Here is a 22,956-nt window from a genome sequence, read left to right as displayed (position 1 = left end):
TATTTTTTTAAATCAAAATAAGCATTTAAATATGGTATTATTTTGATTTCACTATTTAACTTTTTATTTAAAACTATATGACTTTCTTACCTAAAATTATAAGAAAAAATTGTATAGATGTCAAATGAGAGTGAGAGGACAATCTAATTTTATTTAAATTTATAAATAATTATTAAATATACCATTATACAGATAAAACAATTGGTTGATATTGAAATCAGTGTTTAAAAAACCGAACCGAACTGACCGGTCGAACCGGTTGGACCGGGAACCGGTGGTCCAGCCGGTCTGAACCTTAAGTTGGATCGGTTATGCAGTCGACCCGTTTCAAACCGGATTGAACCGGTCAATTTTTCGGTTCAACCGGTGAACCGGTGGGTCAAACCAGTTCAACCACTTTTTTTTCTTCTTTTTTTTTAAATTTTTTTAAAGGACCATAAACCACAAAAATAATAATGAAAATTGAATCTCTTAATGGAAGAACAAAGATTCTTATTAAATATAACAAAGACTACTTGTTCTAATATATTTGTTTATATAATATACAACTTAAATAACTTTTATAGTATATTATTAATTTTATATTATATATTTAATAATATAATATATATGTAAATATTACATATATTATTTTGTGATATCAATTGCAAGCATATTATATATGTACATATTATTTATATTTTTAATTTGTATTAATATACAGTTTAACATGTAATTTTTTATATTCTTTTTTACAAAATAAAAATAAAAATAATTTTAAATAAGATAAAAAAATTGAAATTTAAAATAAGATATGAATTTATTAAAATTTATAAGTATAAAATATATTTAATATGAATATTTTTTTAATAAAAATAAATAAAAACGAGTCATGCGGTTCAACTAGTGACCCACTGGTTCAACCTTTAACCCACTGACTCTGTACCTTAACCGGTTCGATGACCGGTCCAATTTTTAAAACTATGATTGAAATGTTAATCAGTTCAACAAGAAGAAAATTATGTTTCTTAAAGGCCCAATCATGAATCAAGACAGTTTTTTCTTTGACTTAATTGTGTTTTTTTTTCCTCTATAATTTATCATATAGGTGACTTAACTACCTCTACTTTTAATTACTCAAATCAAATCACAATCAATTGGTGAGGATGCGACACTAATATGTTAATGTGACGTTCGAAAAATGGGGTTTGAAATGCATATACATGAAAAATATAGTATATATAACTTAAATGCATAAGAAACTAAAAATACACGTATATTTATTATTAATAGATAAATAATATAATATTGTAAATCCAAATAAACAATAATTTATACCTTCTAATACTATTTACCTCTTATCATAATCACCAGACAGTTTTTTCTTTTCTTACAAATTAAAGATTGTCCAACTTGATTATTAGATGAGAGTGTAAAAATCCTTAACATTTTAAATAAGTCTTTATACTATCAATGTATCCCAATTAAATTCTTATAATTATGCGCCAAAACTAATTTGATTTATAATTATCAGTCTCTATATGACATTGTACCACGACTTTCTTTCCAAGTGTAGAAATGTGGTTATAATGATGAGCCCTGCATTTAAGGATGTTTAAAATTATCTCTTGTGCCAAAGAAATATTGGAAGTCCTCCCTCAATCTATAATTTCCTTCTATGTACCGTTGTCTTTGCAATAGATTTGATTTTTTCCCCGAAATTTCAGCAAAAGACAAATGACTATGAAGAGTCAAAGTTGAGGACTAGAAAAGTTGAAACAAGCGGACACTAGACATCCAAGTGTAAAATGGCTTTCAGAATTAATAGTTTTAGTTTGACTGCTTTTCCTCGTGGGATGACAAATTAAAAATTGTTACTACTTTCTTTCTTTCAGCAGAATATTAGGAGGAATATTCTGATTATGTTAGGAATGATTTGATTATGTCATTATGTATAGCCTTCTAATTTTGTTAAGAATGATTTAATTATGTTATTATAGAAATACCTTGATTATAGTCTTATTTTCCATTTTAGCTTAGCTTAACTTATATATATTTAAATGGTATTCTTGTATATTGATATTGATTAGAATATACAATCTTAAATCCAACATTTCTGATGAAAACTAATATGGTATTAAGAGTTCGAGTTACGAACCCTAGTCTCCTTTATTTTTTTTCCAGCCACACCATCATACTCTTCTGCCATCAAATCATTTTGGTGTTTTGCAACTTGACAAATTCTGTCTTGTCATTTTCTGTCTAATAGTGAGTTCTGTCTTATTATGCACCATAATAATTTGTTCTGACTTTGTTTATCTCTCTACCACATTCATCAAGGAAAAATATGAATTTTCAAAACCCATCACAATTGTTTTGACGGGATTAAATTACAATCTTTGGGCTCAACTGCTCAAGTAATGAAAAATTTCTTGATTGGCTGCAAGCTTTGGTGTGTCGTCACTGGCGATATCAAACAGTCAACCAAGGAAACAAGTGAAACTGATGCAAAATTTGTTGATCATCTTGAGGATTGGTAAGAAAAAATGTTGATGTGGAAGAACCTATAATCTCTAGAAATATGAAAAAATGCTGATATAGAAAACTCTAAAATATCTGAAAATGTGTGATGGAACTACTTGGAGAAGGTTGATATTCTTCAAGTATTCCATGCAAGGACTGTGAGTTCTCTTGACGTAACCTTCAATGACACTTGAAGCTCCACAAAGTGTTCTTCATGGAGTAGAAGTCTTGAAGTGATTCGGTTCTCCTTAGCTTGTGTAGGAAGCTTGAGGAACCAAGCAAAGGTTGAAAACCTTTGGTGAGAAACCTTAGAGAGAGAGTTCTCTACGATTTTGAGGAGAGACTTTTGGAGAGAAATCTGAAGTTTATTTCTCAAAATACTCAAAAGTGATTACATGAGAGGTGTTTACAAATATATAGGGAGAGGTAGCTTCTAGGAGAAGCTAACCTTAACCATGGTTCACTAGGAACCATGGTAAGGTTTAGCTAACCTTCCACAGTTTAGAAAGCTTGTAGGAGAAGCTAACCTTGACCATGGTTCACTTAAGAGCCATGGTAAGGTAAGCCTAACCTACCAAGGTTTAGAAACTTGGAAGGCAAGCTTCAATCCTTGAAGAAGAGACAAGTAAATTTCGGCCAAAACTAAAGAAGGAGGCTAGGCGGCCTTGGTTCCAATTTGCTCCATGAATTATTTTGAAGATCCTTGATTTGGTTTAGTTAGGTTCATCATATGATGATGAGACCTAGCTAAATCAAATCTATGAAAAATTAGGAGCAAAATGAGTCCAATATGCAAAATTTTGCCTAGGCCCAGTTCTAGCCCAATTACCAGTCACACTCTCAAGTATTGCTAAATGCTACCCCTTTTTCCCTACTGAAAAAAAATACAAAATGAATGTATCAACTAGGGAGGTTAAATAGAGTTAAACTCTCCAAGTAGCCTACCATCAAATCAATATATAAACACTAGAAAAAGCAAGTAAAGTGCCTCACAAATACAAAGGCAAAAATAACCTATACAAGAGACTATGTATAAACTATACAATATACACAAGTAGAACTAGGCCTTCTCTTTATGATTGAGTGGTCCAAGTGAAGAATACCTTGGGCTTGAAAAGCCCACTAGTCTTCAAGAGGTCCAACTCTTCTTGAATTCTTCTAGCCATAGCTCTAGTGACTGGGCCCTTGGCCCATGGTCTATCAATGTGAGATGCAAATCTTAGGGGGGTGTATTGGTTTAGAATTTCAAGTGAGTTTTTCATCTTTTTTTTTTCTATGCTTCTCTGTCTTCTCTATTTTTTCTCTGCTAATAATACTGCACTATTGTTCATTGCTCATATATAATATTGTAGTATTGCTCATATATTTTGAAATCGTTTCTCACTTTCTCTTTTGAGTTTCATTTGTGCTTGATCCTCAGCCACCTGTTGAGGAGAAAGAGGATGAAGCACAAATTTCTTTTCTTTATGAGTAAAGGTAATCTCGTTAGTAAGGCTATTATGCTTGGTTTTCTTATCAAATTGTCATGGCCTTCCTAATAAGATATGACAAGCTTCCATTGGTACTACATCACATAGCACCTCATCTTCATAATTCCCAATGGAAAGCTTGACCTTTACATATTGGTCAACTGCTAAGTCACCATCCTCATTAATCCAATGAAGTTGATAAGGTTTAGGATGAGGACTAGTAGTTAAGCCCAACTTCTCAACCAGCCTAGTGCTACAACAGTTGCACCATGAACCACTATCAACAATGAGAGAACATGCACTGTTTAAAACTTTGCATCTAGTATGAAAAATGTTCTCCCTTTGTGATAGAGTATCACTAGGTTGGTTGTTGAGGAGTCTCCTAAGCATTAAGAGCTCCCCTTTATAAGGAAAAGTAGACTCTACACCTTCCTCTTGTTCACTTGCTTCTTCCTCACTATTACTAGAGGAAGTAGTAGCCTCATCTTGGCTACTATAAATGTCATGCCCCCTCATGATCATTACCTTCTTTGTGGGGCATTGGGAGGCAATGTGGCCTCTCCCTAAACATTTAAAGCATTTAATATCACTAGTCCTAGAACTAGTGTGTGTAGTGTCTTTTCCCTTTCCCTTATCTTTTTCTGTTGCTAGACTCTTGGAGGGTTCAAAAGTTTTTTTTTTCTCAAAAGTTTTTCCCTCCGTCTTGGAATCTTTCTTTAGAAATGAAGAGTGGGAGCTATCTTTTTTATAAGATTTTCTCATTTTTTGTTGTTCTACCCTTACACAAAGTTGAACCAAGTCATTTAGGTCCCTGTAGGGTAGTAGCTCCACTTGGTCTCTTATTTCTAAATTAAGACCACTTAAGAATCTAGCTACAGTTGTAGCTTCCTCTTCCTTTATGCATGCCTTCATCATTAAAAGCTCCATTTGTTGCCTGTAGTGTTCTACAGACATATCCCTTTGTTGGAGCCTTTGGAGCTTATTCATAAGCTCCCTCCCATAGTAGGTGGGAATGTGCCTCCTTCTCAAAGAACTTTTGAGATCATTCCAATATTGAATTGGAGGATCATTGTGGAGGCGTCTCTCTCTTTCTAGAGCTGTCCACCAATACATGGCATGCCCTTGGAAGCTAAGGGTAGCCAGAGGGACTTTTCTCTCTTCACTTACCCTGTGGCAAGCAAAGAGTTGCTCAACCTTCATTTCCCAATCTAAATATAACTCCACATCATCTTTGCCAAAGAATTATGGGAGGTCAACTTTGACTTCCCTTGGCCTTGTGGTCCTCCTAGGAGTATGTTGGTAGTGATCCCCTTGATTCATGCTTTCATTAGGGGATGTATATTGGGAATATGAGCTCCTACTATTTTTTCTATGTTTTCTCATGTCTTCTTTTAATTTTTCTTCCTCTTGTCTTAAAATTCTCAATTCTTCCTCAAGGTAAGCAAGTTGTCCTTCTCTTTCAATTTTTTCTTTTTCTCTTTGAATGGACTCTTGCTTTTTCCATAGTTTAAGTAATTTGAGCTCTTTAGTGATATATGAAAGACTTTTTGGAGAGCCATCACTTTCACTATTGGAGGAATTTTGAGACATTTTAACACAAAAGATTTTTCCACACAAAAATAGTTTTTATGAAAATAAAATTTTGAAGTGCTTTAGACTTGGCACTTGGAGGTAGTACAAATTAAACTTTGGAGGGAGGTGAACTACTAAAGAGCCACTTAATAACCAAGTCTCTTCAAGTAAAAATCTCTAAACCCCTTTGTACTTTTGTCTTGCACAAAGCAATTTCACAAAGATCTTTTCTCAAAGAAAAATAACAAACAAATGCTTAAAGTGTACAATTATATGATGCTTGAAAACATAAATGACAAGAAAACATAAATTGCTTAAAAACATAAATTGCTGAAAACATAAATTGCTTGAAAAACTTAAAGACAAGAAAACATAAACTAGACGTGGAAAGCAATTAAACCTAGGTGAGAGCTTGAAAGACACCAAAGACCTTCAAGGACCCTCTCACAAGTACTAAATGAAATTACTATGAGAACTCTTAAGGAGAGATGGAGATACACCAAAGGCACTCCAAGACACTCCTTAATAAAGGCCTTGTACAAAAATGAAGAATCAAAAATTACAAGAAAGAATGAAATTCAAATTTTCTTCAAATAAAATGCAAATTTACACTCTAAATGAAATGTAAATTCACAATCAAATGAAATTAGTGGCTGCACTTAATTTCAAAGAAAACAAATTAGCCACTAATTAGAGACAAATTTTAGAGACGAATTTTGTAAGGAAAAACAAGTTTTAGAAACTAAAAATTCCGTCACTAAAATTAGTTCCTAAATTTTCACAAAAATTTTCACAAATATTTTGGCTCCGTCTTGCTCCAATCCAGCCACCAAACTGCAATCTCACAAGGTGTTTCACTCCTCTTTTAGAAGCAACCTTGACTTGGTCACTTCTAGGTGTTTTCAAGAGTTTTTCCTTCAAGAAAGAACAAACTCCCTAAGCAACCACCAAAGCCTTCAAGTTGACTTCCTTTGACTTGGCCTTCTACACCTTTTAAGAAGCACTCAATCACCTTCAAGACTGGAGTATTAGTGTAAAAATTGAAAAGGCACAATTTAGAATAGCTACACCAATTGGTGGAATGAAAATGAGACAAACTAGAAAGAGTTCCACAAAAAAATGACAAGCAACAATTAAGGTAAATTTTGAAAGCTAGTACACAAAAGATATCCTATCAAAGGCACTAGAATGGACTACAAAATCAAAGCTAAGATTAGAAACAAAATATGACACAAATTATGTGGCTGGAAATAAAATTTATAGGCAAAAAATGTTACCAAAACCGAGAGCTACATATACCAATTTTTTTTCACTCCTTTTTGGCTTTTTCTTTTGCTATTTCTTTCTTTTCTTTTTGGCAAAATATTTTTCACTTATTTTTCTTTTAATGATCAAGAGTTCAAATGCCTTTTTAACACATATAAGTCTCGGTTTTAGGCTACTAAAAACTGCAACAAAAATTTCACACAAAACAAGAGGTGTTCACATGCATTTTGTAACTAGTGCTTCACAATTTTGTAGTGTTTTTAGGTCAATTTTTTAAGCACTCATTCTTTTTTTTTTCTCATGCATTTAAAACACTTACACCTCTGTTTTGTCTCTGTTTTAATGTTCAAAAATTGCAATAGGTTTCAGCCACACAAAAGACTCAAGGAAAACCTAATAGGAATTAGTGTTTATTAATTTTTTTGACAAAACTTTTAACAAGACACAATAGAAACCTAACTCTAAGAAATTTGCTAGAACTAATAGCAAATTAAGAACTCAAACATGTAAAGCAAAAGCACATGTAGTAAGGTTCAAATTTAATAAGCAAAAGACTCAAGAATTTCGGACACAAACAACACAAAGAAAATTAGGTCAAACAAGCTAGTCTAGGAAGTTTCAACATGTAAAAGGACTACACATGACTTTCTAAGACAAAACAAGTGATTCAAAAACAAAATCTATGCTCAATGAATGTTATCCAATCACGGACACATGTGAATGAATGGAGAAGACTCAAGCAAATACAAAAACGCACAAGTTCAAGAGTCCTAGAAGCACAAAACCAAAATTGATTCACAAGAATAGGAAACAAGCAAAAATGAATCAATTAATTCATACTTGACATATAGGATCCATCAAACATTGTATTAGAACTAGATCCATGCAGCAAACACAAGTTTAGACATAGGAGAAGGAAGATTAGACAACACGGATTCAAGTAAAACAAGTTAGAAACAAAACCTCAAGAGCACTAGGCTCTAGATACCAAAAATTATGGAACTACTTGGAGAAGGTTGATATTCTTCAAGTATTCCATGCAAGGACCGTGAGTTCTCTTGATGTAACCTTCAATGACACTTGAAGCTCCACAAAGTGTTCTTCATGGAGTAGAAGTCTTGAAGAGATTCGGTTCTCCTTAGCTTGTGTAGGAAGCTTGAGGAACCAAGCAAAGGTTGAAAACCTTTGGTGAGAAACCTTAGAGAGAGAGTTCTCTACGGTTTTGAGGAGAGACTTTTGGAGAGAAATCTGAAGTTTATTTCTCAAAATACTCAAAAGTGATTACATGAGAGGTGTTTACAAATATATAGGGAGAGGTAGCTTCTAGGAGAAGCTAACCTTAACCATGGTTCACTAGGAACCATGGTAAGGTTTAGCTAACCTTCCACGGTTTAGAAAGCTTGTAGGAGAAGCTAACCTTGACCATGGTTCACTTAAGAATCATGGTAAGGTAAGCCTAACCTACCAAGGTTTAGAAACTTGGAAGGCAAGCTTCAATCCTTGAAGAAGAGACAAGTAAATTTCGGCCAAAACTAAAGAAGGAGGCTAGGCGGCCTTGGTTCCAATTTGCTCCATGAATTATTTTGAAGATCCTTGATTTGGTTTAGTTAGGTTCATCATATGATGATGAGACCTAGCTAAATCAAATCTATGAAAAATTAGAAGCAAAATGAGTCCAATATGCAAAATTTTGCCTAGGCCCAGTTCTGGCCCAATTACTAGTCACACCCTCAAGTATTGCTAAATGCTACCCCTTTTTCCCTATTGAAAAAAATACAAAATGAATGTATCAACTAGGGAGGTTAAATGGAGTTAAACTCTCCAAGTAGCCTACCCTCAAATCAATATACAAACACTAGAAAAAGTAAGTAAAGTGCCTCACAAATACAAAGGCAAAAATAACCTATACAAGAGACTATGTATAAACTATACAATATACACAAGTAGAACTAGGTCTTCTCTTTATGATTGAGTGGTCCAAGTGAAGAATACCTTGGGCTTGAAAAACCGACTAGTCTTCAAGAGGTCCAACTCTTCTTGAATTCTTCTAGCCATAGCTCTAGTGACTAGGCCCTTGGCCCATGGTCTATCAATGTGAGATGCAAATCTTAGGGGGGTGTATTGGTTTAGAATTTTAAGTGAGTTTTTCATCTTTTTTTTTCTATGCTTCTCTGTCTTCTCTATTTTTTCTCTGCTAATAATACTGCACTATTGTTCATTGCTCATATATAATATTGTAGTATTGTTCTCATTCCATTCCCCTATTTTGTGAAACTCTGATATGTAAATGATAATGTCGTTGACTTGCTCTATTTTTCTGTTCGTTCTCTTTAGTTGACTTACTTTATTTTATTCTATTTAGTTGAATTTGTTCCTTTATATAACATAAATAATTGCTTGAAATTTTAACTTTTAAGTGATAATTTTTTTATAACACATGTCAAGAAAAGGAAAAGGTGAAAGATGAAATTGATATCATGATCCCTACAATATATATATATATATATATATATATATATATATATATATATATATATATATATATATATATATATATATATATATAAGATGAATTTGAGTAAGGGTTTCTGTAAGTAGAATGAGATGAAAATGGATCTTAGTTGGGGGAAGAACCCTCTCAGCATAAAAACTGCAATCTCTCCTTCCCTTAAGTTTTTTATTCTTATCCCTCCTCCTTTTATGACTCAACAAATATTTTATTTTTTTCTATGAATTTTTCTTTTTATTTTTATATTGTGAAATTAGAATTTTTTTTTATATTTAAAAAAAATTAACATAAGACATTGCAGTATCTAATTTTTTAGGGTTTAGGGTTTATGCGTTCATTAACTTATTTTTTTATAAAGGAAATATTGTTAAAATATCATCTACAAGATTTTGCAGGTTAAGGTAATGACCCTGAAAATGAGAAAGAATTGTGCAATCTTCATCATGCGTCTTTAAGGAATGTGATCGAGAGAATATTTGGTATTTTTAAATAAAGGTTCACAATTTTTAAGTCAACACTACATAACTTTCTACATAAAGAATGTCGTTCTAATGAATTTCCAATTGAAGTAGTGGATAAACCTTCATCTTCAACATCACCAGTTAATGAAGATCATACTTTTGATCCTATTATTCAAATACAAGAGCAAGAGAGAGAAGACGCTAATGCTTGGAAGACTAGTATAGCTATGGACATTGTTGTTTTTTTTTATATTATTTTTGTCTTTAACTCTTTTTAAATTTGAATGTATGAAATTTTTTTTTGAAATCTTAATAAATGTCAAAAATCTACAAAACTTCTACAAAATCCCACAAAATTCATTAAAATCTTGATTTAAAAGTCTTGCAGAATCCATTAAAATCCTGATTTTAAGTCTTGTAAAATCCTACAAAATCTTAAAAGTCATGAAAATCCTGCAAAATCATTTAAAATCCGCAGAATTTTTTTAATTAAAAAAATCATTTAAAATCTTAATCCAATACACCCCTTTATAGTGCACAACTCAATCTTTATATTATAAATAGATAGATTCTAGGTAACCACACAACACAACTTCCCAAACAAAATTAATGCGTGTACAATGAGATCTTGTTGACTGACCGTGCATACACTTTTCCATCAATGCAATGAAATCAAATACAATTGGTGCAATACAGAAATATTACATGAGATTTATTACGTTTCACCAATAAGAAAAATAGTTGTGCACCAAAAAAAAATAAGAAAAATAGTCTTCTACTTTTTTCTGATTGTCATTTATATTTATTTGGTAGTAATTTCATATAATTGATGTTCCATAGGCCTAACATTCGTATATATACTCAATCTGATCAGCATATGATGTTCAAACCCAGAAATTTCATTGGGTTGCATAAGCAAGTGATGGAGCCTAAGACTAACTTTGTGTTTCCACTTCCATTCGTGTTCTTCATTACTCACTGGTTTCTATTGGCTCTTCATGGAACTGCTGAGAGTTCCACTTCCACGTATATAGTCCACATGGACAAATCCCTCTTTCCCAATGTCTTCACAACCCATCATGAATGGTTTCAATCCACCATTGATTCCATAAATTGTTGCATGTGTGTGAGTGTGTGACATATATATGTGCCTATTTCAAAAGAAATTTCATATTACTTGATCCTTGTAAGATTTAAGATTTTATATATTAAAGTGTTCTCTACATTTTCAAAGAGACAAGTAATATGTGTTAGACTCGTACACATAAGAATGATCTTGTGAGTCTGTTTTAGTGCAAATATACTGAATTCCCCCTTGCACGTGCAAAAAATGACATGTATCTAAAGCATTTTTAAGTGTTTCAGGTTACCCATATGAGTGTCTGCCATATACCAATCAACATAAACAAAACTAGTGTACTCCTATGCCATGTATGGCTTTAGAGCAGTACCATCTTCAGAAGAGTTGGAGGCTGTTAAGAACTCTCATGGCTTTGTTGCAGCATATCCAGACAGAACTGCCACCATAGACACCACTCACACTTTTTAATTTCTCTCCCTAGACTCTTTCTAGTGGCCTATGGCATGCCTCAAATTTTGGGGAGGATGTCATCGTGGGTGTCATTGACTCAGGTGTGTCGCCTGAGAGTGAAAGCTTTAAAGATTATGGCATGACCAAGAAAATTCCAAACAAATGGAAAGGGATATGTGAGGAACGGCAAGATTTCTTCAACTCTTCCATGTGCAACTTCAAGCTGATTGGAGCTAAATATTTCAACAAGGGTTTGATTGCTTAAAATCCCAATGTTACATTCAGCATGAACTCAGCTAGAGACACTGAGGGCCATGGAACTCACACATCATCAACAGTTGCTGGCAACTATGTTAGTGGAGCCTCTTTCTTTGGCTATGCTAAAGGGGTGGATAGAGGCATTGCACCAAGAGCTAGGCTTGCCATGTACAAGGTCCTTTGGGAAGAGGGTGCTGTAACCTCTGATGTTTTGGCTGGAATGGACCAAGCCATTGCTCATGGGGTTGATGTGATTTCCATCTCTATGGGGTTTGATTATGTTCCACTTTATGAGGACCCTATTGCAATAGCTTCTTTTGCAGCATTGGCAAAAGGGGTGTTGGTTTCATCTTCTGCAGGTAACTATGGTCCTGATTTTGGTTCGTTGCACAATGGAATCCCCTGGCTTCTCACTGTGGCTGCAGGCACATAGACCGCACATTTGGTGCTCTTGTTCTTGGAAATGGCCAACCCATCGCTGGTTGGACCTTGTTTCCGGCAAATGCCATAGTGGAAAATCTTCCACTTATCTACAACAAGAATATATCAGCATGTAACTCAGTTAAGGTGTTATCCAAAGTGGCCACACAAGGGATCATCCTCTGTGACACTAAGTTTGACACAGTGTTCATATCTACGCAAATGTGGTTTGCTAATAAAGCCAGTTTGTCAGGGGCAGTGTTTATCTATGATTCCCCTTCATTAGATGACACAGGTATTGGCAGATCTCCAAGCATCGAAATCAGTGCACAGGATGCACAATCTGTGATCAAGTATGCAAAATGCCATAAGAAGCCAACAGCCAGCATCAAATTTCAACAAACATTTGTTGGAATAAAGCCAGCACCAGCTGCTGCCTCTTACTCTTCAAGAGGTCCTTCACCTAGCTATCCTGGGGTCTTAAAGCCAGACATAATGGCAGCAGGCTCAAATGTTCTTGCTGCTTTCAATCCTCATTTGGAAACAGCCACCATTAGCACCAATGTGATCTTACCTAGTGACTACAATTTGTTGTCTGGAACATCCATGGCCTGCGCTCATGCTTCCGGTGTTGTTGCTCTTTTGAAAGCTGTACACCCTCAATGGAGTGCTACTGCTATAAGGTCAGCACTAGTAACCACAGCTAGTCCTCTAAATAATACTCAAAATCCAAATAGAGACTATGGTTACCCTTCTCAATATGCTTCCCCTCTTGCCATTGGAGCTGGTCAAATTGATCCTAACAAAGCACTTGATCCAGGTTTGGTATATGATGCCACCCCACAGGACTATGTTAATCTCCTTTGTGCTTTGAACTACACAATAAAACAAATCTTAACCATTACAAGATCAACCTCCTACAACTGTTTCAAACCATCCTTTGATTTTAACTACCCTTCATTCATAGCTTTCTACAACAACAGAACAAGGTCAGTTTTCCACAAGTTTAGGAGGACCGTGACCTATGTTAGAGATGGTCCTGCCGCATACAGGGCCAAGGTGACACTACCTAAGGACTTTGTGATGACAGTATCACCTGAGACATTAGCTTTCAGATATAAAAATGAGAAGCAGAGCTACGATGTTATCATAAAGTATAGCAAGTACGAGAAGGAAAATATCTTATTTGGGGATCTCGTTTGAATTGAAGATGGTGGTGCAGAGTGTTAAGAGCCCCATTGTTGTGGGACCAAGTGGAATTGTATGAGTTCTAGTTTATGTTTTCCTGTTTGCTATAAAATTCTGACCCCTTAATGGATTCCCAAGGATAATAAATAACTGATAGTATTTTATTAATTAATTAATGTGTTAGTTTTAAATATAATTTTATTTAACTATGTTTATGGTAGAAAATTGAAGTAATTTATATATACAAAATTCTAAATTAGAAATTCATAATGTTTGTGAAAATTATACTCTCAAGTATTCTAAATTAACATTATTTGTCTTAGCATTAATATTTTAAAAGCTTATCTTTTAGCATCTTATATTCTTTATTAATAGTGAATAAATAAATTAAATTGTAGACAAAGATATTTTCAATGTGTTTAAATAAAATTTTTTAAAATTCAAAGAATTTAAAAATTCTTGAAATTTTAATTATTTTCAATAATTCAAATTATTGAATATTAATATAGAAAAATAGTACTTTGTATTTTATATGAAGTTTGCAGTGTGATGATAATTAAACAATAGAAAGTAAAACGTGGATTAGGTAGAGTGTGAAGATGTAATATAGAGGATGAAAGGTAAATTAGATAAAGTATGAAGATGTAATATTAATAGAATTGCAAAGAAATTGACAATAGAAGAAACAATAGTACATTTTAAGTTTTTTTTATTTATATTTTTTATAATTGCAATGGGATATGAGTTAGAAAATAGAAGAGAGAGGGAGGTGAATTGAATAGAATGCATAAAAAAGATGTAATATAAAAGATAAAGAGAATATAATACAATATAGGAATGTAGAAAAAAAAATGTAGTATGTTGTATTTTCGATGAAGATTACATTATGAAATGAGAATTAAACAATAGAAAATGAAAGGTGAATTATATAGACTATGAATATGTAATATAAAGACTAGAAAGGAGATGTAATAGTAAATAGAATTGTCGATTGTAGAGAAATTGACAATAAAAGAAAAATAGTATCTTTTAATTTTGTTGATGGTTGCAATGAGATGAGAGTTAGATAAAAGAAGAGTGAGGGGTGGATAGAATAAAAAATATATAAAATATATAATATAAAGGATAAAAAAATATAATAAAAGATAAAAATGTAGAGACAATATATAAAGGAGTTAGACGTAGATAGAATAAAACACATAAAAGTATATAATAAAAAATGAAAATATTGAATAATTGACACATAAATAAATATGTTAACATGACAACATATAAAATTGATTTTATGATTATATATATTCTAATAACATTTCATTTAAGTTTTATATTATAAATATATTTGATAATGTAATGATGTAATTTCATACGTGTCCTCTCATAATCTATCTCGTCGCATAGGATAATTTAATTATGGAAGTGTGTGACTCACAAGGACTTGGACTAAAGAGTGTTCAGTAATGAATGGCCACTAAAATGTATCGTTAGACTAAAATAAGTATCTTTTTCAACACATTGCATTTGATTTAAGTGTTTGAGGTTTAAACAAGATTCTAGCAAAGGAGTATAAGTTTATTAGCATATAAATGTCTCTAGTGATACCAGTCTCTTTGAGTAATGATTAAAAGAAAATTTAGAAAGATTTATGAATAAAGTTGTTGAAAACAAAACATGAAAAATAGAGATGTATAACTAAGAAAAATATAAAAGGTTGAGATTGTAATTTGCAATTTCACACATAAAAGAAGGGAAAAACTAAAATGATATATTTGAATTATGAATTCAATTTTTTATACTTGAAAATGTTTATAACAAATACTAAAAATAGTTAGCACTTGATTTGGTAAAATAAACAACAAATTGTGATTAAGTTAACAAACAAACATCACTTGTCTATACAATAGTTTACTTTTTTAGAACATAAGTAATTTTTAACCAAATTTATAAGGAAAATAAAAAATTGTAGAGACTTTAAAATATTTAATTATGACAGTAAAAAAATCTCAATTGTCAACACTCTTCCTTGAGATTTTTCATTATTACAAGTTTTGATCTATGTTATCCTTTACACTTCTTTGTCGGATTACCTTCAAGTAGGAAAACATCAAAAGACATAATAACTCCAAGTTTAACATCAATTATATCATCTAAAAATATATTTGTAATCGTCTTAATCCATTTTTGAAAGACCTTTGCTATGAGAGGTGCAATAACATTATCAACATTGTTCTCCTTCACAAAACTTGTTGAATTAATATGAAGTATAATAATTCCAACTAAATTTTGTCAATCAATTTTTTCTCTCCTCAATTAGCTAGAGATATGACCATAACTATTGCAACTTCCATGACCTATAAAAAAGGATTCTCCATAAATTTCAAAAACTTTAAAACCTTATTTTCTTTATTTTCTTTAATTTTGTTGTGTCCAAAGGTCTCATTTTCTTGAGTAACTTCTGCTGTAAGTTCATTTGAATCACATTTTAGAGACTAAAATCTCTCCTTAAGTAATCCATTTTTCAAATCTTCATTTTTCTTTAAAATAACATTTATGACTTTATTCTTCCACTCTATTAAAAATCTTTTATCTCTCATTTTAATAGACATAAGCTCACCAAAAGGGTAAAAAATGGTGTATTCCATATTTTTGAAACACAAAGAATAATTCTTTTCTAGCATTTATTTCACTCAAAAGGTTTTGATTTAATTCAAGCACAAATAAAACATTTGAAATATATTTGATACTTGAAGGAGTTTCAATAGCAACAAATTCTTAACCTTTGACATCAACACTTTCTCCATTGCCTATGCTAACTTTGGAGATGTGGAACTAATTTAATTCCTTGAAAATTGTAGCATCATGAGTCATATGATTTATGCATCTGCTGTCTATGATTCATGCTTCTTGACTATTACTCGTTGAATAACAAGTAGTAGAAATAAATGTTCCTCGTGTTGTTCTTCATGCTTCATAATTTGGGCATGATGTTCTTATGAGTTTGCTTTTATTTTTACAAATCTTCTCCACATGACCAAACTGATTGTAGGCCCTACATTTAATACTTGGTCTAAACCAATAAAAATTTTCAGTATGGTTGTTCTTCTTAGAGTGGGAGCATAGTGAAAATTTGTTTTTCCAACCTTTTCTTTTGTTTTCTTCTTCTTGTTTTTGCCTCTTTTGTATGCCGGAAAAGCACCTTAAGTGTTTTCTTCCATCCTCAAAGATCTTCTCTATTTAGTAGCTTGCAAATCATTCACAAGTTCTACAATTGAAATTTGAGAAAGATCCTTATTTTCTTCTAAAAAGGAGATTTTAAATTCAAACCTATCCGTAAAAGACTCACCAAGATTTTTTTCACAACTCTTTGATCATTAAGCGTTTCCCCTAGTAATCTAATTGTGTAACACACTTCAAAAGTATGTCAATAAAATATTTGATAGATTCACTTTTTTCTTTACCACTTTAAACTCCTTAAGTTCAACACATGTATTCTTTTTGTTCTTTCACTCCCCTGTAACTCCTCCTTCAATTTATCTCACGCTTCTTTTGTAGTTTCATGAGTCAAACTCTTAATAAATACATCATTATGTTATGCTACTTGTATGGTAAGATCTCCCTCTTCTTTTGTCATTTCATCATCGTAACTCCTCATTTGAGCTACTATTGGGTTTTCTGGTATGAAGGTGGATTACTTCCATTTTTCACTATAACCCACAAACTTTAAGCTCTAAGATATGTCCTCATTTTTGTAGTCCTCAAGTGATTGTTTTCACTTACAAATATAGGAGGTGCATGGAGGTAAAGAACTACTATTGGAAGCCATTTTTGTGTTTGAAGGTTTTCATTGAGTTTTCTTGCTAATTTTTTCTCTCTATTTTTTTTTTTGTCTCATAGGCTCTTAAAGATCAATGAAACTCTTTATACCATGTTGAAAATAGAACCTGAAAGAATAAGGTTGTGTGACTAAAAAAAATATAAAAGGTTGAGATTATATTCTACAACTTCACGCACAAAAATAAAAAAAAATTGATATAATATATTTGAGTTATAAACTTAATTTTTCACACTTGAAAGTGTTTATAATAAATGTTTAAATACTAAAATTAACTAACACTTGATTAGGTAAAGCAAATAATAAATTATGATTAATAACAACACAACAATTTACTTTTTTTTTTTTAACATTACCTTTAATTAAATTTTCAAGTAAAAAAAATAGAAAATTACATAAACTTTAAAATATTTAATTATAGCCATAAAAAAATCTCATTACCTAATAAAAGTGAAAGAAAATGACTAGCTAGCACATATGTTAACCTGATCTTTTTGGATCTGTGAAGATTTAAAGTCCACACCGGAGAGTTTCATATCAAACACGTTCAAAAACTTGGTTCTCCTTCATTAATTAAATGAATTGTGCAATCAGGTTCTAACCCTCATCTTCATCCAAGAATGAAACAGGCTTTCTCCTGGTTTTGAGCTCCATAAGCACATATGATATAAATTATGTTAAAATAATATAAGTGGTGAAAGTTTAGGTAAACTTACTTTTAGAGTAAACAGATATCTTTTTAATAGAGGGATCCACTACTCTAGGAGTAAGTCTTGATAGACTTAATTCGTTCAATAACTCATGTTATACATCAAATTTTAACGACTCAACTATTAATTAAAAAGTTCTTAATACTGGGATCAAGTTTGCAAATTTTTTAAAAATTTAAAAACTATTTAATACTTTGTTTCATTAATTTAAATCAATGTATAAAATATTTTTACGATTATTTGTTAATTTGAATTAATGAAATGAAGTACTAAATAATTTTTAAATTTTTAAAAAATTTTACAGAATTAATTTATGGATTAAGAACTTTAAATTCAACATTTGAATTATTGAAATTTGATGTAGAACATAAGTTATTGAATGAAATAATTTTAAATAAATTTAATTTTAGAGTAATCGGATTCATTTTCTTTCATTAAAGTATATATTACATTATATAATATATAAAATAATGTATACATATGACAGAGAGAATAACTTATCTTATTCGACTCCTTCTTAACTCAACTTCTCTCTAGTGATAAAAAATACACTAGACCAATAATAATAAGATAATATTATCTTATCATATTGTGGCCACATAAGGCCCCTAATAATGACAAATTTAACCAAAGAGAGTAACATTAAAACAACGTTACAAATTTATTAGTGGTTTTATAGTTATTTTCCGTTCTTTGTTTCACATGCACTTCTGTCTCACTCAATATTAACGTATTATTTCCGAAACAAAATTAATGCGTGTACAATGGCATCTAGTTGACTGACCATGTATATAACGTAAGCATTTGTATCTGATTGGTGAAATACAGAAATCTCACATGAGATTTATTATGTTATATCAAAAAGAAAAATATGCTTTTATTTTTTTCTCATTGTAAAGCACCTTTAATGCAATGTCCTAGTAATTTCATATGTCAGCATCATTGACGCTCCACAGATAGTAATTTCCTATATATACTGCAACTGATGATCTTGTTCAAACCAAGAAAAATTCATCTTCAGTTGCATAATAAGCAAATGATGAAGCCTAAGCCTAAGCCTAACTCTGTTTTTCCACTTCCATTCATGTTCTTCATTAGTCACTGGTTTCTATTGGCTCCTCATGGAAGTGCTGAGACTTCCACGTATATAGTCCACATGGACAAATCCCTCTTTCCCAATGTCTTCACAACCCATCATGATTGGTTTGAGTCCACCATTGATTCCATAAAATCAACAACACTTGGTCACTCATCCAAGCAATCACCAAAACTAGTGTACTCATATAACCATGCCATGTACGGCTTTAGTGCAGTACTATCTTCCGAAGAGTTGGAGGCTGTTAAGAACTCTCGTGGCTTTGTTGCAGCATATACAGACAGAACTGCCACCATAGACACCACTCACACTTTTGAATTTCTCTCCCTAGACTCTTCCAGTGGCCTATGGCATGCCTCAAATTTTGGGGAGGATGTCATTGTGGGTGTCATTGACTCAGGTGTGTGGCCTGAGAGTGACAGCTTCAAAGATGATGGCATGACCAAAACAATTCCAAAAAAATGGAAAGGGACATGTGAAGAAGGGCAAGATTTCAACATTTCCATGTGCAACTTCAAGCTGATTGGAGCTAGATATTTCAACAAGGGTGTGATTGCTGCAAATCCCAATGTTACACTCAGCATGAACTCAGCTAGAGACACTCGGGGCCATGGAACTCACACATCATCAACAGTTGCTGGCAACTATGTTACTGGAGCCTCTTTCTTTGGGTATGCTAAAGGGGTGGCTAGAGGCATTGCACCAAGAGCTAAGCTTGCCATGTACAAGGTCATTTGGGAAGAGGGTCGTGTAGCTTCTGATGTTTTGGCTGGAATGGACCAAGCCATTGCTGATGGGGTTGATGTGATTTCCATCTCTATGGGGTTTGATGGTGTTCCACTTTATGAGGACCCTATAGCAATAGCTTCTTTTGCAGCAATGGAAAAAGGGATGCTGGTTTCATCTTCTGCAGGTAACGCTGGTCCTGATCTTGGCACCTTGCACAATGGAATCCCCTGGCTTCTCACTGTGGCTGCAGGCACCATAGACCGCACATTTGGTACTCTAGTTCTTGGAAATGGTCAAACCATCACCGGTTGGACCATGTTTCCGGCAAATGCTTTGGTGGAAAATCTTCCTCTTATCTACTATAAGAATACATCAGCATGCAACTCACTGAAGCTGTTATCCAAGGTGGCCACAGAAGGGATCATTTTGTGTGACTCAGTGTCTGACCATGAGTTAATGTTAAAGCAAAGGAGGTTGGTTAATGAAGCCAGTTTGTTAGGGGCAGTGTTTATCTCCGATTCTCCTTTATTAAATGAATCACGTAATTTCAGATCTCCAAGTATTGTAATCAGTGCACAGGATGCACCATCTGTGATCAAGTATGCGAAAAGCCATAAGAAGCCAACAGCCAGCATCAAATTTCAACAAACATTTGTTGGAATAAAGCCAGCACCAGCTGCTGCCTATTACACTTCAAGAGGTCCTTCACCTAGCCATCCTGGGGTCTTAAAGCCCGACATAATGGCGCCAGGCTCAAACGTTCTTGCTGCTTTCATTCCTAATGGGAGAGCAGCAACAATTGGAACCAATGTGATCTTACCTAGTGACTACAATTTGTTGTCTGGAACATCCATGGCCTGCCCTCATGCTTCCGGTGTTGCTTCTCTTTTGAAAGCTTCACACCCTCAATGGAGTGCTGCTGCTATAAGGTCTGCACTGGTAACCACAGCTAGTCCTCTAGATAACACCCAAAATCCAATTACGGACTATGGTTATTACCCTTCTCAATATGCTTCCCCTCTTGCCATTGGAGCTGGTCAAATTGACCCTAACAAAGCACTTGATCCAGGTTTGATATATGATGCCACCCCACAGGACTATGTTAATCTCCTTTGTGCTTTGAAGTACACACAAAAACAAATCTTAACCATTACAAGATCAACCTCCTACAACTGTTCAAAACCATCCTTTGATCTTAATTACCCTTCATTCATAGCTTTCTACAACAACAAAACAAGGTCAGTTTTCCACAAGTTTAGGAGGACCGTGACCAATGTTGGAGATGGCCCTGCCACATACAGAGCCAAGGTGACACTACCTAAGGGCTTTGTGGTGACAGTGTCACCTGAGACATTAGCTTTCAGATATAAAAATGAGAAGCTGAGCTACGATGTTATCATAAAGTATAGCAAATACGAGAAGGAAAATATCTTATTTGGGGATCTCGTTTGGATTGAAGATGGTGGTGCAGAGAGTGTTAGGAGCCCCATTGTAGTGGCACCAAGTGGAATTGTATGAGTTCTAGTTTATGTTTTCCTTTTGACTATAATGACTCCTTAATGGACCCCCCAACATAATAAATAATTTGATGTAGGTAATTTCGTATAAACTTCCATTTTCAGTGTCCTGTCAAGATCTAATTATCTGCCTAGTTGCGTACAATAATTTAATTTTGTTAAAGTGACTCATGAGGACTTGGACTAAAGTGTTTTAGTAATGAATGGTGACTAAAATGCATCATTAGACTAAAACAGGTATCTTTTCCAACACATTGCAATTGAATTTTCTTCTCTGGAATTAAGTGATGTTCGTAAATATTTCCATCCTTTATTTAAAATTTAAGTAAAAAGTTTTTGTTTTAGTTGGTCACTATCTTTTGGCTTTTATTTGACCGAGTCTTATTTACCAATTGTACTTTAGTTGCTAAATGTTGGAGTTTTCTTTTAAGATTCAGTTTATACTTTTTGATTGCAAAACTTGCGGGAGTTGGTGCAGCACTAGCTTTTATTAATCTCTGTATATATTGTTATCTCGAGAGAGAAAGGTGTGAACGTACATAATTCAAAAAAGGGATTCTCCTAAAATTAATTTGGAGCATGGTGTTCATTGATTCGGTGCATAAGATTGATCATGCGAGTTGAAATATCTTAAGAAAAGAGAGCTTCATATTTAAAGTTAAAGTGCAGTGAGGCCTTTTCTCTCCATGGAACTGTGTGCTTTTTAACTTTAGCTACTTTACACGCATCTTCTTTATTTTTAATTTGCATTTTGCGCTTGATTGATTGTTACTTGCTGCTCTGTTTTATTTTCCTCTCTGCATTCTTGAACTGTTATGGTGTGTTCTTGATCATGTTTGATCTGTAAGTTACACTAAAGCATAGTTAAAGACTAATTGGGTTATATCAATCTGGCTTCCTAGAAGGATGTGGACCCTAGTTGTAAGGATACTGAGATGCTTTCCTCTGTGCATTCTTGAACTGTCACTAGTGGTGTGCTCATAATCATGTTTGATCTGTAAGGAACTTTTTTACGTTTGTCAATGCTTCTAATTCCACTGAAACCTCTTTCATTGTTGGTCTTTTCTTCCCATTAAGTATCAAGCATCTCATTGCAAGATTTGCAATGGCAAGAATGTCATCTTTCCTCGCTTCCTTAAGCACCCTGGCGGGCCTGGCCTCTAAAATTTCAAAACTTGGTCCTCCTTCATCAAAGAAATGAACTGTGCAGTCAGATTCTGACTCTCATCTTCATCCAAGAATGAAATAGGCTTTCTCCCAGTTATGAGCTCCACAATTACAACCCCAAAACCATACATCCTAAAACAAAATTTATAGGGCATGATCTATAGGCCACCAGGATTAAAAACAAAAAAACCCAGCTTTGGGTCAGGATTTTCTTCAAACATCATATGGGCAATTTTGGGAGAGTGGATGAGTTTGCTTGCTTATTATAGGAAGCATGTTTGGATCAAATTGATGGACGGAATGCAATTTTGGGGACTAATTTGAGATTTCGATTCTTCAAAGACTAAGCCTCATACCTTTAGGACCAAAATAATAGTTTACAACTTTTGAAATACTAAAATATTACAACAGACACTTGGCATTCGTTTGAGAATAAGAACTCTTATAAGGACTCATTGGATTCTACATGGAGCCCTGAGACTGTATCCACAATTATTGCATCTTAAGACTATCTTTAACTTTAGCAACTCTATCTTTAACTTTTTCCCATTAGAGAGAATCTATGTGGCATGTTGAATTGCTTAATATTAAGTACCTTATCTTATATAAGGACAACACTGCAAAACACATCCCAAAAGGTTACCAAGACAAAGTGCATAATGTAAAGAAATCCTAATATGAATCAAAAACTAAAGCACGGAAATTTGTATATACTTTACATCAATAATATAA

General features: G+C 33.2%; 1 pseudogene; it reads left to right on the top strand.

The window, feature by feature from the left end:
- Positions 1-10,686: 10,686 nt before the first annotated feature.
- LOC109799909 (uncharacterized) lies at positions 10,687-21,149 on the top strand (annotated as a pseudogene).
- The last annotated feature ends 1,807 nt before the right edge of the window (positions 21,150-22,956 follow it).

Source organism: Cajanus cajan, chromosome 4 (genome assembly GCF_000230855.2).
Source record: "Cajanus cajan strain Asha chromosome 4, NIPB_CcT2T_4, whole genome shotgun sequence".
Taxonomy (NCBI): Eukaryota; Viridiplantae; Streptophyta; class Magnoliopsida; order Fabales; family Fabaceae; genus Cajanus; species Cajanus cajan.
This window is presented reverse-complemented; position numbering and strand designations above follow the sequence as displayed.